Source organism: Anabrus simplex, chromosome 3 (genome assembly GCF_040414725.1).
Source record: "Anabrus simplex isolate iqAnaSimp1 chromosome 3, ASM4041472v1, whole genome shotgun sequence".
Classification (NCBI taxonomy): Eukaryota; Metazoa; Arthropoda; class Insecta; order Orthoptera; family Tettigoniidae; genus Anabrus; species Anabrus simplex.
The window spans coordinates 135,801,911-135,821,839 of NC_090267.1; the positions used below are offsets into that span (position 1 = coordinate 135,801,911).

The 19,929-nt window shown below is 40.4% G+C and overlaps 1 non-coding gene across 1 annotated transcript; it reads left to right on the plus strand.

Moving 5' to 3' along the window:
* The first annotated feature begins 848 nt into the window (after positions 1 to 848).
* LOC137499056 (5.8S ribosomal RNA) lies at positions 849 to 1,003 on the plus strand. The gene has a single exon (XR_011017997.1). It is a non-coding gene; the product is annotated as a 5.8S ribosomal RNA (ribosomal RNA).
* The last annotated feature ends 18,926 nt before the right edge of the window (positions 1,004 to 19,929 follow it).

Genomic DNA, 19,929 nt, shown 5'->3' on the forward strand with positions numbered 1-19,929 from the left:
GGGCTACCGGCGACAACACATCTTCTTAGAGGGACAGGCGGCTTCTAGCCGCACGAGATTGAGCAATAACAGGTCTGTGATGCCCTTAGATGTTCTGGGCCGCACGCGCGCTACACTGAAGGAATCAGCGTGTCCTCCTAGTCCGAAAGGACCGGGCAACCCGTTGAACCTCCTTCGTGCTAGGGATTGGGGCTTGCAATTGTTCCCCATGAACGAGAATTCCCAGTAAGCGCGAGACATATGCTCGCGTTGATTACGTCCCTGCCCTTTGTACACACCGCCCGTCGCTACTACCGATTGAATGATTTAGTGAGGTCTTCGGACCGGTGCGCGGGATCTGCTTCGCGCAGTTTCCGATGTGTCTGGAAAGATGACCAAACTTGATTATTTAGAGGAAGTAAAAGTCGTAACAAGGTTTCCGTAGGTGAACCTGCGGAGGGATCGTTACCGAAATTGTTTTTAACAAAAAAATTTCGAGAAGGAGGAGTCGGACGGCCCCGCGCGGTCCTCTCCTCCGGCGAGGCTCCCTCGAGGAGCGAGACTCCTGCCGAGCCCGCTGTTGCGAGCTCAGGCGAGTCCTGTTCGTACTGTGTAAGCGGCGGCCCCGACCGTCGCCGACAGGGGGAGTGTCGCGGTCCGCGTCTCCCACGACGCAGACGTTCGGCATTGGGTACCTACCTCCTCGCTCAGTGGAGGGTACCCGTCGCGGCTTCGGCCCGGCGGGAAGGTTTTAAATGAACGCCACGCCCATGCTCGAAACACTTCTTAGCTCTGTGACGAGAAACCCATGAAAATGATTGCTTCTCCTCCACTCACCGTGGAGAGAACGATCCAAAAATGAAAAAAACAACCCTGAACGGTGGATCACTCGGCTCGTGGGTCGATGAAGAACGCAGCAAATTGCGCGTCGACATGTGAACTGCAGGATACATGAACATCGACATTTCGAACGCACATTGCGGTCCATGGATTCCGTTCCCGGACCACGCCTGGCTGAGGGTCGGTTGCTAAAACTGAACGCGACATTGCGTTCGGAGGGTGGGAGCGTCGCGGTTCGTGCGGCCACGGCCGCCGCCGCGTCTCCTGAAAAGAGCTTCACCCCGGTGGAGCTGGACCGGTCGACACCACCACTGAGAGTGTGTGAGACGGGAGGGTTGGTCCGCGCAGCGTCTTTGTGTCTGCTGGTGCCGGTTCGCCGCCCTTGCTCCGCGACCAAGCTCGAAAGTGTGTGCTGTGTGTGCAGCGATCGAACATTTTGTGCGACACGCACAAACCAAACACGACCTCAGAGCAGGCGAGACTACCCGCTGAATTTAAGCATATTATTAAGCGGAGGAAAAAAACTAACAAGGATTCCCTTAGTAGCGGCGAGCGAACAGGGAAGAGCCCAGCATAATTAAATGTGTAAAATGTGCTACTTTATATTTGAAACTATTAGAATTGGTTATGTGAATTGACTTGTTCTTCAAGTCCTGCTGCGGAAGGCTTATGCGTAACTTGTTATTGAGTTGTAATCTTATCTATGTAAACTGACCAAGGGTTGAGTAAATTAACAGTGGATAGCAACAAGCACAAATCCAGCATTCAGAATAATTAGCATTGGGAGAGACAAGAAAAGAATACATAACTCATGAAAGGATGGAGCATCGGAAAATCTCCACTTTATGGCAAAACATTCCACTCAGTGAGAGAGATGAGTTAGGCTGAGTGAGACAGGGAATAAGTGGTTCTGAGACTGACCACTATAGCACCACCTACTGGAGAGGGATTCCAGTTGGGGGTAGACTAGTGCTAGGTTGGGAGTTCCCCTCTCACTAGTTAGCAAGGGCCAGACCAGGAAGCTGCAGGGGCTTAAGGAGGATCATTAGACTTGGGCAGGAGAACGCTCTACGTAGGTCAAGGAAGTCGGTAACAGACTGGAGGAAGGTGCAGACATTCAGAATGAGAGAGGAGTAGGACATAGCCGCGTCAAAAGCTATATTGGTAGGATTTAGTCTCATAGACAGCAGTTTGAAATTCATACTTAGGCTAAGAGACAAGGTAGAGGGAATATCTCAGGTTTTTCCACATAGACTCTACCCAGGTTGGATGTCAGTACTCTAAAAACTTCCGGAGCAGGCACATCACTGAAGTATGCTGTAAATAGACATTGTAAAAATGTATGATAGTTGGGAAGTCAGAGTTGAAGGCAATTATATATCATATTAACTGGGACTCAGTACCTTATTTAATAGTTCAGGGCACTCAACCCACAGATTCTTCCAGCCGTTCGGGAGAACAAATCGTCCAGAACATTTCGAGACAAGGTAAGTCACGACACAGTTTAACACTAACTTTCAAAAGTTGATGGATTCGTAACATTAGGAGAACACATCAAATACACAGGAAAAATAAACTCTCAAATTATGCGTTATTGCCTAATTGCCTATTGCATATTTGGATTCAACCGGTTGCTGTATATGCAAGCCGAAATACACACCTAGTGATATTTTGTCACGAATTTTAATCCAGATGGTCTTACAACTGGAGTAAATTGGCACCAGAATTATAGGTTTCACTTCAGATGGAAGTCAGTATCATAAAAAGATATGGAAATGTTTAGGAATAAATGGAAGAGAAGGGAAGGTTGTGTGCTCTATTTTTAATCCTTTTGATTCTAGTACCAGACTTTGGGTCTTTTCAGATGCTGAAAATATAATTAAATATATATAAAAGAGCGGTGTTGAAAGACATACGTCTGATCAGAAGTGAGTTTTCAAGTGACTGTGAGATGAATTTTGCTGTGCCCAAAAGGTTTTAATGGTGATTTGTGTTGTAAAAGTGTGAGTGTTCAATGACGTATATTTACTATAAGAGTAAGTGCCATAAGAAGGAGTTCATAGGCGGGTATTTGTAAATTATACATGCCGATAAGAGGACGCCATTTTGGTTTTTCGATATTTTGCCATTATCAATAACAACGACCTAATATATATCAAAGAATAAGTAGATCCCTGTCTATCGTCTGTGAAGGCAGGCAGGACATTAAGCGGAGTAGAATAAGTGCAAGGCTGGATAATCGCGTCATCAAAGATTAATGAATAATAAAAGATAATTAAAGAATAAGCAAATAATTAATTAATCAGATCAACATGCAGAGTAAACAAGAGGAGAACCAGATATGCCCACAATGTAAACAACAATTTGAGGAGAACTGTAATGCAGTAGAATGTGACGGGAATTGCAAGGCATGGTACCACAAGGAATGCACACACCTGACGTCAACGGAATTCAACGCCTTAGAGGGAAAGAAGGGAAACCTTCTATGGATGTGCTATGGAAGTGCAGCAGATGTCGATCTCTATCAAACATGTTTGGAGTGAACGAAACATCTCCAGAAAATAAAGAAATAAATCAAATGACTACCGAACACCAGAAAACCCACAAGGATCTTAAAGAAAAGACAGATGACATGAGCAAGACGTTGATGGAAAAAAATGACACTAGTACTCGAAGCTCAACTGCAACAAGCGGAATATATGGCATTAACATATAAAGTAAGGGAGAATGCTTCGTGTGCGGGAGCGTTACATAAAACCGTCATAGGAGTTGAGGAATTTCAGCAGATTCAAAGAGTGAACGATAAGGATAAGGACAGATCATCGGTCACTCAGATCACTAATGCGGAAAGTGAAACATCAGAAAATGATCTTGAAAATAGGCCATCGAATAGCTTTGTAAACATCGAAAGGAACATTGGAAAAGTGACGGAGGGGAAGTTAGGTTATGGAAGTAAGATGCAACAAGTGAAAAAGAAAAAGGAAGAGAACACTGTAGAGGAATCATCGGAAAACAGATTATAAAATAGGAAAATGGATAGTGCTGTATTCACCGGAAGAATCAATGGAGAAACGCAAGAGGGATAGATGAGATATAAAAGGAGGATACAACAGTTGGGAAAGAAAAGAGACAATGGACGGCTATCCGCGGCAGGAAGAATAGCATGGATGTATGTGGGGAGATTTAAGCAGTCGACGACTGAAGTGGACATCAGATCTTACTTGGAGAAAAATGGAGTTAGGGAGGTAATAGAATGTACAAGCTTGCCTAACAAAGGATATACGGTAGCAAAGCATTCAAACTTGGTGTACCTTTCCCTGAAAAAGAGAAGGTTGATGACGAATATTTCTGGCCAGAAGGCATCATTTTTCGCAGCTTTTGATTTTAATAGCAGGGGAAAGTCAGACAGATACGAGTTGACTAACTCAGCTCTCATTAAAGTTTTAAATTTCAATCAATCAGTGAAACTTCGTGAATTAAGGTGTATTTTATGGAATGTTGAGGAGTTGAATGGCGTATTAAGTGTAGTTACTGAAAAATAGTTTAATACATATGACATAGTGATACTGACGGAAACATTCCTAACATCTTATCTGCATATACAAGGAAAATATGCAGTGCATAATTTCGCATCTTAAGGAGATAGAGGGCGGGCTAAAGGGGGAATTTCATGTCTTTTAAGCTCAGCTCTGTGCCCGTTCGAAGTAGTACATAAAACAGACAATCTCTGATTGGTTGAAACGACAATTTGTTTGATAATCAGCGTATATTTTCAGCTAGAGTGGAAGTCTTAAGAGATTATTCAAGAAATTAACACAGTTCTTACATAAGTGGATGACAACAAACATCTGATTCTAGGGGGGATTTCAGCTGCAGAATTGACGGATATCAGAACGAAAACGCGCGGACAGTTATTCATAATTTCGAGGAAGAAGGGCTTGCTCTGCACAATAAAAGAAATGAACAGACATACATAGGACCGAATGGAAGCAGTTGCATAGACCTTTTATTCAGTAACCTTGAAAGTCAAAAGGAAAAAACAACCAACGCTTTGCACGGAGTAATCATAAGGAAACACATCTAAGTGCAAAGACATTCGCAATAACAACTGAAATTGAAAGAGAAGCACCTCGGGAAACATCGTCGAGAAAGCTAGATATGGACAAACTAAATGACAACGGGGTCAAAATACCTGCTATATTACAGCGGGAAAAAGTCCATTCGACAGTCCATGTCGTACGATGTCGGCATGTAAAAGATCTCTGGTGACACATTTTGTGTTTACCCGACAAAATTCATTAAAAATCTCAGCCACAGACGCCCAAGAGAGATCCGGTTTACTCTGTCTGCCATCTAGTGGGCCTAGAGTAAAACGGAACGTCGAAATTGACGAGCAGACAGCCAGATGGCGTCAAATTGAAATGTCTGCACATGGTAGCTGAAACCATACGATTATTATTATTGTTATTTATTATTTTAAGGACAGCAATATAGATAAAGGACTGGAAAGAATAGAAGAAGTCATTAAACACGCTGTTATTAAGCAAGAGTCGCCTATAAGGTGGTGATTATTGTTTTAAGAGAAAGTACAACTAGGCAACCATCCTCTATAAGTCGCCTATAAGGAAGGCGAGGCCATGGTTCAATCGACTATGCTACTCCAAGAGGAAGGAAGCTATCAAAGATTTACATAAAACAAGAAAATCACCAACTGTTGAAAACTTAAAGGAATATGTTGAGAAAAGAAGAATATATAATGCTACAATTAAGGAGGCAAAGAGACATTACAATCAGAGAGAAGAAGAAAACTGATAGTACTAGCAAAGAAAACAATTTTGAAAGCGGAACAGCCCAAGTTTCCAAGACATCTACCAATACAATCATGGGAGACACATTTTGCAGGTATCCTACAATCCAGAGATACCAGACAGCAAAATAATAGAATAAATAATTCCTTAGAAGTGGATCTATTCACAATAACTGAAATAGAAGAGATAATAATAAAAAAGCAAGACGGAAAAGCAGCTGGTCACGATTTGATTTTCTATAAGCATATCAAAGCAAGATGGACGACATTGAAAGAGCCGATATCAGTGTTATTGAATAAATATCTAATTGAAGGAATTATACCCCACAGATGGAGACATTCCATATTAAATATTCTGTATAAAGGAAAGGGAGAAGTAAATGACCCAAACTCTTATCGTGGAATTGCATTAGAAAGCACACTATTTAAAATTTTCACAGAACTAATATCAAAAAGATTAGAAAAACTAGTTGAGCATTGCATCTCGGAGGAACAGTTCTGTTTCAGGACTGGAAGATCGACTCTTCATGCGATTAAATGTCTTCTTGAAGAAAAAGAAGAAACACTTAGAATACCAAAAAGGAAGCTATATGCTGTTTTCATAGACTTTTCAAAAGCGTTTGACTCAGTTAGCAGGAGTCTAATATTGGATAAGTTAGAAAATATCATAGGAGATCATTACATTTTGCGGATAATTAGAAGTATCTTATCAGAGAATTATGTCAGAGTAGACGATAATTTATCAATATCAAAACCCATATTGCAGACTGTATGAGTACTTAAAGGAGACCCTATCAGCCCTTTATTATTTAATACAGGAACACATGATGTAGTACAAGCCACCGCCTCAGAACAAGTCAAGATCTTAATATACTCCGACGACATGGTTTTGTTATCGCCGAATCAAGGACAATTACAGGAATCCCTGGACAAACTAACTAAGTGGTCGGAATAGAATCAATTAACTATCAACAGAAATAAAACTGTAGGTATAATATTCAGAAGGGGAGGCAGAACCTCAGGCAAAGAAACCTTAACATGTGAAGACGTCAAAATTAACATAGTCAACAAGTGTAAATATTTAGGAATAACCATGCAGACCAGAGGTACAGTGTTCATGGAACACATCAGTGAGAGAACCATAGCCGGGATATTGGCAATCAACAGCATCAAGCATTTAAACCAGATCTCTATTGACATTGCAACGATTTCAAATCAAATCAAAATCTCTTTATTTGCAAATGAGGTGTCTACCTCGGTGGCAAATGGTACACTAAAATACATTATTGACAAGCACTAAATATTAAATTAACAAGAGAAGAAAATTTTCCTATAATACAATATTATACAATTTACGCTAACAATTTTTTCTATTAAACACACAGCTCATCCTTAATAAATTTATATTGTTTACAAAATTCTACTTATAATATCTCCTGTACTATTTACAAATATAGTCAACTGATATACAGTATGTGGAATTACTTCAAATGATATTATACAACTGGTATACGATTAAAATTTACATTGGATTTATTTACTTATTTTTTTACCCATTCTGGAACCTAACTAGCATAACGACTTGCTGCGTCTTAACCAGAGCCCCTTTTGCCACCCATTTTCAGAGTTCCTGAAGGGCCTTCACAGCTACCGTAGCGGTCCCAGGGCCCTCGAAGTCCCCACTGTACTTCACCTCTACAGGCAGTCCCCTACTTTGGCTGTCCAAACTCCTTAGACCAGGGGATGGAATTAATTTATTCACACATATTTTTATTTACATTAACCTGCACTGGTCGAATGCCCTCTAACATTTCATTTATTTTCTCTGTTGCTGTTTATTCTCTTCTTGAATATCTGTACAGATTCCTACAATGGTGGGAGAAGGGTAGTATTGGAATTTAAATTTGGATTCCTTTTCCTTTTTGATTCCTGATATATGAATACAGCTTTTTCCATTTCCTTTTGTGGTCATTACCCTCCTGAAGTATGCCATTGATATAATTCTCTTTTGCTTCCTTTTTCACTCTATTCAGTTCCCTCATTAGCTGTTTCCTAGTTTCTCTACTCTCCCTACCCTCTTTGATTTTCCTGTTTACTATTCTACATTTTCTTTTCAAATTTTCTTATTTCCATTGTATAATAAACAGGGTCTGAGGTCATTTTACCCTTCTTAACAGATACGAATCTCTTCTCTCCTTCCCAAATGATTCCTTTAAATTTAGCCCAAAGTGTGTCCACATTACTCCATTCACTTATCCAACAACTGAATTGTGATTTAAGGTAAGTCCCAAATTCATCAACTTTAGTTTTTCTGTACAATTTTTTGTCTTGTGTGACCCTCTTATTAAGCCTTTTCGGTACCGGTCCTACATCCATTATTACAGCCTTATGGTCACCTATTCCTTCAATTACCTCAGTTTTATCAACAATTTCCCATGGTTTAACCAAGAATACATCTAGTAAGTTATTGAGACGAGTCGGTTCTTGTACTACTTTTGTAAATCCTCCCTCCCAAATGAACTTATTTGCCAGTTTCTGTTCATGGGCTTCACTTGCAGCTCCATTCCATTCAACTTCAGGCAAGTTTAGATCTCCCCCAATTATTACCATATCATTATTATTGTTTTTATGAGTATAATCTTTTATTTTCTCAAATATTTCCATGGCTCTTTCCTATCTTCCAGGCCTGTATGTTCCTATAATTCCCACCTCCTTCATATTGTCACAAACTACTTTTATCCCTAATATTTCATCCCTTTTAACGGTAAACCATTCATGTGAACAGTAAGTTTCCTTCACCAGAATAAACACCCACCCCCTTTTTTTTACCTCCTCGGTCTCTACGATAGACTGTGTAACCTTCAGGAAATACTTCTCTATTACTCACCCCTTCTCTCAACCACGATTCCACTCCTATCACCATCAGTCTCATAAGATTTCATCGATGTACCAAATTTTAATTGTTTATTTACTACACTCTGACAGTTTACCAAGAGCAATCTCAGACCCCCTTCCTCCCTAAAACTTGACTAATGAAACTCAGGAAAGTAAGGAATTTCAAGTTACCCAATTGCAACAGAGTCCTAACACCTGTGGTTCCCTACGGAATACAACTCATTTGGGACTATCTTAGCAAACATGACTTAAAAGAGCTGGAGAAGGTAAAAGCGATCTACCTAAAAAGATTTCTAAGTGTATCAAAATTCACTCCATCTCGTTTTGTATATGAAATGACAAGAGAAAACTTCTTTATTGAAGATCTTCGGATTCAGATGCATCTGCCTTACACTATGAGCTATGGAGACCTCTTGGGCGAACTGAAGAGGAAGAAAGAAGAAATATGGGAAGAATTCTACTCTACTGATTCGATGACAACGACATAGTGAACAGATAGCGGTTACGAATTGGGACATTCGGTGACCCGCTTTGCTGTTCACGGGTTTCATCATAAGTGCTGCCAACATAAAGCGTATCACGTACCAGATCTGCAATGTGTGTGCTTGTGGTGCGGCGGGAAATGTGATAGATATCATGCCTCACATTATCAGGAAAGAAATATGTCCTTGACTGAACTAAGTAAGGAATAATTCATGTGTATATCCTGTAATTACTTTTGGCCATTCGCCGCATTAAACATTATTATTATAAATATAATTAAATGCATCAGAAATAGTTTTCACTACAAAAGGCAAGTCTATTACAGTAATGAAGTTGTAGATTTTAAATTCTATCGACAAGTTTCTGAAATGGATAACTGCCATAAATTTGCAGATTTGAAAGTTTGCCACAAGCTCATGTCTGCATATATAGACCCCACTTCATTTCAGCGCCTTGAAGGTGAGACTTGCTTTTCAGTTATTTAGTAATTCTGTTGCAAATGGCATAAAGTTCTTTAGACAGATAAACTCGCAGGGATTTGAAGACTGCGAACCGACAGAAACGTTCACAAGGGAATTAAACATCTAATAGATGTATTAAATACTTCTACACCAGCAGGGTCTCTTTATAAAGATTCAGTAGGGCATCAAACCTTAATAAAATGGAGGGATTACTTTAGTGGGAAGAATAATATTTTTCCTTCAGATATAACTCTTGAATCCTAAAGAGTAACAATTGAGAGCACCATACAGGTATCCGAGTATTTATGGGAAAATGGATTCCGATATATGCTCACAGCCAAATTTAATCAAGATCCACTAGAACGGCACTTTGGTATACTACACTTATTAATTTGTGACGACCACCATTCAACAATAGATTTTCTGAATTTACACATGTTGCAGTCTATTTATATCCCAACCAAGCTTGCCCTGTTATCGGGTAGTAATTGTGAGCCCAAATTTGAACTGACATTGATATCATTCGTCAATCAAATAAGAACATTGGCTAAGAAGACAGAGGAGACAAATAAGGCTGTAGTAGAAAACGCACAAAATAAAACAAGACAAGCACTAGACTTTACTGAGAACGTGGATGACCTCTTACCGGACTGGGAGAAAAATTGAGGTCTAATTAACACTGATAGCCGAAGTCTTGCAAAGGAGTGTTTGGGGAGGATATATAGTACGCACTGTATACAAGGTCTCAAAATGTCAAATGTGTCAGTCTCCTTCACGGAAAGCCTACAGAAGAAATACTTGCCGCAGCCCTCACATTTATTAGGGACTATACCAATAAACACAGCACTGACAGCACTTTCCTCAACCATCCTCCAAGAGCAGTTTATAATGTGTTCGTGCAAGTTGAAAGTGTAGTGGAACAAAAACTCTCCTATGAACATAGTCTACCGGGCGATATACTTTACGAGTGTGTGGACAGTTTGCACTATTCATTCGAAAGAAGTAGGATGCTGCGATGACCATGTTGCGGACATTATACTTAACTTGTGTAACATTATATGAAATGTCGATTTTATTTTGTAACATGACAGGTGAGAAAGGAACTTAAATCTTCTAAGACCACAAAGTCTACCCGAAAGCTATCTAAACTATCTGACAACTGACTTCTGGAATGTTAAGCAAAAGCATAATATTTTGCATGCAATAATTATCTCTTATTCGAATGCGGAGGAACCGATGAACTAGGGGAGTGATCACACTTCTTCCTTCTACTCGCTATGGTGATTGTAACGGATGGTCTCAATTTACCAAATGTCAATCGGGAGGATAATGAGAACGACTGGAATCTATTTTTTTGCTAGTTGCTTTACGTCGCACCGACACAGATATGTCTTATGGCGACGATGGGACAGGAAAGTGCTAGGGGTCGGAAGTAATTGGCCGTGGCCTTAATTAAGGTACAACCCCAGCATTTGCCTGGTGTGAAAATGGGGAAACCACGGAAAACCATATTCACGGCTGCCGATAGTGGGGTTCGAACCTACTATCTCCCGAATAGTGGATACTGGCCGCACTTAAGCGACTACAGCTATCGAGCTCGGTACGACAGGAAGCATGACCAACATATGGCAAATAAGTTAATATGGGAAGGGCATCTGATTCAGAAAGTGACGGAACCAACTAGAGGAAAGAATATTCTGGATGTGGTGCTGGTAAAACCAGATGAGCTCTATAGAGATAGTATTAGTGATCACGAAGCTGTTTTTGTGGTAGTTAAAATAAATGTGAAAGAAAGATATTAAAATTAGGACTATTAGGCAGTACCATATGGCTTATAAAACATGCGTGAAGGGTTTTTTAAAAAGTACCTATGATCGCTGGAAAGTGGTAAATAAAAGTGTAAGCAGACTCTGGGATGGGTTTAAAGCAATTGTTGAGGAATGTGAAAAAGGGTTTGTACCTTTACGGGTGGTAAGGAATGGTAAAGACCAACCTTATTATAATAGAGAAATAAAGAGGCTAAGAAGGAGGTGCAGGTTGGAAAGAAATAGAGTTAGAAATGGCTGTTGAAGTAAGGAGAAATTGAGGGAACTTGCTAGGATATTCAATCTAGCAAAGAAGTCAGCCAAGGATAACATGATGGCAAGCATAATTGGCAGACATACAAATTTTAGTGAAAATGGAAGAGTACATATGTAAAGGTACTTTAAGGCAGAAACAGGCTCCAGGTAGGTTATTCCAGGAGTCATTAATGAACAAGGGGAGTGTGTATGCGAGGATCTTCAAAAGGCAGAAGTGTTCAGTCAGCTGTATGTAAAGATTTTTGGTTAAGAGGATACAGTCCATATGGAGGAGGTGACTAATGCTGAAGAAGTATTAAAATTTACCCACGACAACAATGACATTTATAATAAGCTACAAAAGTTGAAAACCAGTAAAGCAGCTGGAATTGATAAGGTTTCGGGGGATATACTAAAGACAATGGATATAGTACCGTATGTGAAGTACCGGTACTTATTTGATTATTGTTTGCATGAAGGAGCTATACCAAATGAATGGAGAATTGCTATAGTAGCCCCTGTATATAAAGGAAAGGGTGATAGACATAAGCTGAAAATTACAGGCCAGTCAGTTTGACATGCATTGCACGCAAGCATTGGTAAAGCATTCTTTCTGGTTATATTAAATGTGTTTGGGAAATAAATAACTGGTTTGATAGAAGGCAGTTTGTGTTTAGGAAAGGTTATTCCACTGACGCTCAACTTGTAGGATTCCAGCAAAATATAGCAAATATCTTGGATTCAGGAGGTCAAATAGACTGTATCGCGATTGACCTATCTAAGACATTTGATAGGGTAGATCATGGGAGACTACTGGCAAAAATGAGTGCTATTGGAGTTGACAAAATAGTGACTGAATGGGTGGCTAAGTCTCTAGAAAATAGAACTCGGAGTATTAGAGTAGGCGAAGCTTTATCTGTCCCTGTAATAATTAAGAGGGGAATTCCTCAAGGTAGTATTATTGGACATGTATATTTTCTTATATATATATATATTTGTCAATGATATGTGTAAAGAAGTGGAATCAGAGATAAGGTTATTTGGAGATGATGTTATTCTGTACAGAGTAATAAATACATTATAAGATTGTGACCAAATACAAAATGACCTCGATAATGTTGTGAGATGGGCAGCTTTTTGCTAGTTGCTTTACGGCGTACCGACACAGATAGGTCTTATGGCGACGATACAGAGATGGACAGTAGGCAATGGTATGATGATAAACGGGGTTAAAAGTCAAGTTGTGAATTTCACAAATAGAAAAATTTCTCTCAGTTTTAATTACTGGGTTGATGGGGTGAAAGTTCCCTTTGGGGATCATTGTAAGTACCTAGGTCTTAATACAAGAAAAGATCTTCATTGGGGTACTCACATAAATATGATTGTAAATAAAGGGTACAGATCTCTGCACATGGTTATGATGGTATTTAGTGGTTGTAGTAAGGATGTAAAGGGGCTGCCTGGCCGAGGCGGTAAAGGCGTACTCGGTTCGCCCGGAGGGACGTGGGTTCGAATCCCCGTCAGGAAGTCGTAAAATTTAAGAAGCGAGTTTTCCCCTTCCGGAGATGCATATGGCCCTTGAGGTTCACTCAGCCTACACCAAAAATGAGTACCAGGTTAATTCCTGGGGGCAAAGGCAGCCGGGCGCAGAGCTAACCACTCTTCTCCATAAAGTGCCGAGGTTACGAATAGTGGAAGCCTTTACCTTCCACCACTCCCAGGGCCTTCATGGTCTGTGCGGAGGTGACTTTGTCTTATTTTTAGTAAGGATATAAAGAAGAGGGAATATTAAGTCCCTCGTAAGACCGCAACTAGGGTATGGTTCCAGTGTATGAGACCCTCACCAGGATTACTTGATTCTTGAACTGGAAAATCCAAAGAAAAGCAGCCCGATTTGTTCTGGGTGATTTCCGACAAAAGAGCCGCGTTACAAAAATGTTGCAAAGTTTGGGCTGGGAAGACTTGGGGAGAAATGAGACTAAGTGGTATGTTCCGAGCTGTCAGTGGAGAGATACCATGGAATGACATCAGCAGACGAATAAGTTTGAGTGGTGTCTTTAAAAGTATGAAGATAAAGTTGAATTCAAGAGGACAAATATTCGTTCATAGTAAGGGGAGTTAGGGATTGGAATAACTTACGTAGGGAGACGTTCAATAGATTTCCAATTTCTTTGCAATCATTTAAGGAAAGGCTAAGAAAACAACAGATAGGAAATCTGCCACCAGGGCGACTGCCCTAAATGCAGATCAGTAGTGACTGATTGGCAATGGTTAAAAATCATTATACTCTTACTTCCATCCCCAAATTCAATAAAGCTCAATATCAATGGCGTCTGTAAAGCATATTCGACTTTATTGAAGTTTTTATTTATTTACTCGTGTCAGAAGCATACTTAATCATACAGTTAAAATAAAGTGATAATTAGACTATTTACAAAACTTACAGAAATGGACAAACAAAGGAAAAAATGACCAAATTTACTATATATCTAGATGGCGTTTTTCCAAAACTGAGCCACGCCTATGGAATTGTCATCAGCAAGCATTAAATCTTGCTCTGAACATGAAAATGGGCAGAGAGGACATTTATACATGTGGTTCACTGTTTGTTCTTCACCGCAGTCGCACTTGCTGTCCTCTGATGTGAAGCCCCATAACTTAAGTGAGGACTTAGCCCTGCCGACACCAGTTCTTAATCGGTTAAGGGACCTCCAAACACTCCAGTCTTCATTGTAGCCAGCCGGAAGATGTTTACGCGGCTCCATCCATTCTTGCTGCTTAGATTTCCACAAGGAAAGTCTTACCTTCTCTGGTGGTCCTTTCAAGGGCTTTGATGTCTGGAGGAAACTTTTCCTGGATTTCAGCCTAGATTGAGATTGATGATGACCAAACAGCGGGTGAGCTTCAACGTTCTCAACCTTCAGTCGTTCTTGATCAGCAGTGATTTCCCGACGAATACTTGGAGGTGCAACGCCAGCAAGACATTACAGCTTCTCAACAGGGGTAGGTTTCAGGCATCCTGTGATTAATGTACAAGCTTCATTCAGGGCAGGGTCCACAGTCTTGGCGTGGGATGATCTATACCACACAGGGGATGCGTATTCTGCAGCAGAGTAACACAGAGCCAATGCAGTGGTTCTAAGAACTTGTGCCTTTGCACCTCTCAGCTTCCTCAGGATGTTGTTTCTGGCACTGATTTTTTGTTTGATGTTGGAACAGTGTTTTCTGAAAGTGAGAGAGCAGTCCAGCGTTACCCCTAGGTACTTTGGGGTGAAAGAATGTTCCAAGACGGTTCCATTCCAGGAGACATGTAATTTCCTTGATGCCTCTCTGTTTTTGAGGTGGAAAGCACAAAGCAGAGATTTTGACGGATTCGGCTCTAGGTGGTTAGCCTTGTAATATGTGCCTAATTCCTTCAATGCGCCGTCAAGAGCGAGTTCTACCCCTTCAAAAGTTGCACACTGGCAGGCTAGTGCAAGGTCGTCTGCATATATGAAACTTCTTGTTTTGTTAGGGAGTGGTTGGTCATTGGTATACATATTAAATAACAATGGAACCAGTGAGCTTCCTTGGGGCAATCCATTTTTCTGTGATCTCCATCTGCTTCTTTGTCCTTGAAAGTCAACAAAAAAACTGCGGTTCTGCAACAAGGTTGACATCAATCTGGTAAGTTTTGAATCTTCCGTGAGTGTAAAGATCTTACGAAGCAGTATACGGTGGTTCACTGTATCATATGCAGCACTGAGGTCAATGAAAGCTACCCCTGTAATTTGTCGATTTTCAAAACCATCCTCAATGTAGTGCGTGAGGTTGAGAACTTGTGCAACAGCATTCTTGCCTGGTCTAAAGCCTGCTTGTTGTGGAATGAGGTTTTTGTTGATAGTCTGGATGAGTCTGTTGAGTATCATCCTTTCGAAAATCTTATATAGGTAGTTCCTGGGGTCCGCTTATTTATCCACTGTTCATGTACGCGAACTGAAACTAATGTGAGCGAAAATAAATTTGCAAATGTCGAAAGGTTTCCTGTTAAATCAACATCTCTTCACCGGTAAATACACGTTTAAAGCAAAGACAAGGTAGAACAAGTCACTTTTGCAGCAATGGCTTTCATAGTGATAACCATAGGTAGTAAATAATACACTAGATGTAGCATTGGCGCTGCGAAGTTGAACGAGCGCGCTGTTTGGCAAAAGCTGGATTGTTTGGCACTGTCACTACTGGAGTTTCCCGGTAAATTGAAGTGTATACTTCTCTGAAGGGAAATGCCAGTCTCCTGTGCAGTTTATGGCTGCACAGACATGTTCATAAAGGGTAATGGCGTATCATTTCACAAGTAGTTTCCTTGAAATTCATTTCCGTGCGTATAAAATACTCTGCGTGACACTCATTTTCATGTGATTTGGACTACTTGGGCTGACTTCGCAACTGTCGGTGTAAATGCAAGTTTACAAGTTGCTTTACGTCGCACCAACACAGATAGGTCTTGTGGCGATGATGAGGCAGGAAAGCGGTAGGAGTGAGAAGGAAGCGACCGTGGCCTTAATTAAGGTACAGTCCAAGCATTTGCCTGGTGTGAAAATAGGAAACCATGGAAAATCATCTTCAGGGCTGCCGACAGTGGGGTTCGAACCTACTATCTCCCGAGTACTGGATATTGGCCGCACTTTAGCGACTGCAGCTATTGAGCTCGGTCGGTATGAATGAGATTCTTTGGATCTCACCTTGAAGACTGAAATTACTGTTTTACGAAATGTAATATGTGGTGAGACGGAGAACTGGAACTAGGGGAAATATAATTTTAAAAGTTTTTTATTTAACGTGTGTGAAGGATTTCATTTTTGTTTGTAATGAAGAAATAAGAACTCTAGACACTGCAGGAATATTTTTATGTAATTGGAACATATTTGTAATAATTTTTTTTTAAATGAGGAAACACCAGGATATATTGAACAGTATGAACATTGCAAGATGCAAAAGTGTATTGAAGTGATTTTTGTATGTGAATTTTATGTAATTCTGTATGTCAAAATTGTAATCTGACGTAAAATTTTGTAAGGTGCTTTATTTTGAAGCATTCTATACCGCACGCGCGCTTACCGATGTTGAAACAGGTGATGTAATTTCTTTCGCGTCAGTAGGCCAAGAAATGACCATATATGGTCATGCAATTGTATTGGCAAACGAGAATCTAATTGAAATTGTTCCTTATTGGTTAATTGTGATCGGCCCATTTCCGGTCTTCTGCCGGCTTTGGGAAAATGATGCTTGTGCTTGGCGTCATTTACATCCGACCGCCCTAGCGAGCGCGTGCGCTCGAGGGCTCCCCTCGGGAACTCCAGTTTTTATTGGTTAGTGTTATTCTAATGTTATTCTCAATGTTTTCTTGTTTCGTTTGATTTAATTTAATTACTTTGGTATTTCGGTATTTCCTTGCTTAATGTCATTTTCAAAGATTTAAATTTAACATGTCCGAGTTTTCCCTAGATTCCCCTTGGCGTAATTTCAGTTCTTTCACTTACTTTCGTTTTAAATTATACATTGTAATGTAGCATCACCTTACCATGTTGAAACTAGTTTTTCTCTAAGTTTCTTAAGTATGTCTTGATTCCGTGTCGTGGCACTGTATTTGTTAAAGTCTTTGAAACACCCTTGATTTGTGAATTAAGCATCACTTGCTATGTCATGACCTTGTTTCGTGTAATATTGATTTTGATTATGTTAATATGATGAGTATCGAGGTGATGATCGTAAATCTTTTTTCCCCCACAACGCTATACCTTCCCATGGATCTCATAGGGTTCCTGCACCTTCCACATCCTTTCTTAGTTGTCATTATTAGGCCTATAAGTTCCCTGCGTATGATTTGATTTTGCGTTTTGAAAGATATCCGTCACGTTTCCATGCTCTAATGTGAATTAACTGCACTGCGTCATTTTACTATTTCTTTATTCACATGTTATGTCAATATTTATTATTATTATTATTATTATTATTATTATTATTATTATTATTATTATTATTATTATTGTGTAGGCGTAATTATTTCGAGTACGGTTACACGAAATATAAGAGATGACTTCCTCTGAAAGGCCATGCCTTTGAAAGCGAATATCCAGAAAAGTCATGAGCATGATACCGAGCGATTAGATGCAGGCTTTAGGACACGTAGCTGTCAGCTTGCATTCAGGAGATAGTGGGTTTGAACCCCACTGTCGGCAGTCCTGAAGATGGATTCCAGTTTTTACACCAGAACACAGTCGTTTCCTTCCCACTCCTAGCCCTTTCCTGTCCGATAGTCATCGTAAGGCCTATGTGTGTCGGTGCGACGTAAAGCAAATTGTACCGTACGAAAAAGAAAATGAGAACAGATATGCATGATATCCAGGAATTGTGGTCCGATTTTCATTTTATGTGGGTATTTATAGTAGGCCTATTAAAAGCTATTGAATTTATTTTCCATATATACAGTTTGTTGATTTCACTTAGTACAATACACGTAGTAGTCCCCATTCATACCTTACCAGATTTTACAATTTAGAGACTAGATGTGGAACAACGTGTGAACATCTGAGTCCTTTACTTTCGTCAATATTACACTCTGGTCCAAAAAATATCCCCACTACGTATACTGGCTCAATATTTCATTTTCAACCTCATTTTCTAATAGACTTGCATTGGTACCAGCGTTTTCGTGCTATCAGTTTATTTCCTATGAAGTTAATACACTCTTCAAGTGGTATTTGTTATTAAAAGTTAAGTTTTGATAGGTTAATTGGAAAAATGAAATGGCGTATGGCTTTTAGTGCCGGGACTGTCCGAGGACAAGTTCGGCTCGCCAGATGCAGGTCTTTTGATTTGACTCCTGTAGGCGACCAGCGCGTCGTGATGAGAATGAAATGATGATGAAGACGAGACATACACCCAGCCCCAGTGTCAGTGAAATTAACCAATTATGGTTCCCTGCCGTGAATCGAACCCGGGACTCCGGTGGCCAAAGGCCAACACGCTAACCATTTAGCCATGGAGCCAGGTGGTTAAGTGGAGTAATGGAATGATAGAACAACGTGATAAGATTTATCTTGTGCTGTGCTTCAACCAGGGGTGCTGTAACGAGTATGTTTAGCAGTCTATACCTTTCATGTCGTTGCCTGGAACTCAACATTCGACTCAACATTCGATTTATCTTGTGCTTATTTTATTATTGTAAAATATTTGTGTAGTACTGGTGTAGTAGAGGTATCCGTAGAAACTCTTACTAAAATATTGTTGAAATTAGGATAGGCTTAATTGCAGTTTGGAATTGTGTAGTTCTTGTGTATTACTTTCGATATTCAGTAATTAACAGCAGTTTTTATCCTGTTAGGGGTTGTAGGATTAAAAAAATAGAGCACGACTAAGTAGTATTGTAGTGTAGTCGTATATTAATTACCTTATTGTTGTGTACTATCCCAGACAATATATCCCTCCGTTCATTTATTTTTTGCAAATAAGTTACTTTTTTTTTTAATTTATAATTTTCCCCCCGTAAAGAATGGCTAAGGAGCGCGAGTGTACTTATTGTGGGTGTGGTGAGGCATTGAGGGGTATGAGGGAGGAGTTGGAAAGTTTGAGGGAGATAATTAGGATTCTCACAGAAGACAGGAAGGAAGATAGGACTCCCTCAAACAATGTACAGGTTACAGTAGGTGTACAAGAGGGAGGGGAAGGAAAGGGAGGAGTTGTAGAAGACAGGTGGTCTAATGTTCTAAGGGGAAGGAGATTGCAGGCCAAGGGCTCTATTCAGGATCAGAATTCAGGACAGGTGTCTGTGCGAAATCGGTACGAGTCACTCCAGGTAGAACAACAGAGGGAAGATGAGGGACAGGGAACTGTTGCTGAGATGCATGGAAGTAGGAGGAAGGGAAATGTGGAGTAGAGGATAGGAAAAGACAGGTGGAACAGGGTCATGGGAAGGAGAAAAGGGAGGAGGAAGTAGCTTCTGCAGCTATCAGGAAATATAGGGCTGACCAGGAGGGGAGGGGATCAAATGAGGTGGGTAGGGTTGAGGCTCTGGTCATGGGGGATTCCATCGTTAGACACGCGGGGAAAGTGTGTGGAGGAAAGGGAACCAGGGTAGAATGTTATCCAGGAATTAGGTTGAGGCAGATGTTGAGGAAAGTAGAAGAGAGGGAGGAGGGGAAGGAGAAGGTGGTAGTGTTTCACGTTGGTACCAACAACGTAAGGCAAGCTGATATAAGTACCAACATAGTTGGAGATGTGTGGGATCTGGTAAATGCAGCACGGGTGAAGTTTAAGAAAGCGGAGATTGTTATTAGTGGAATACTGTGTAGGAGGGATACTGACCGGAGGGTGATTGGGGATTTAAATGAGACTATGGAGTGGGTATGTGGGAAACTGGGAGTGA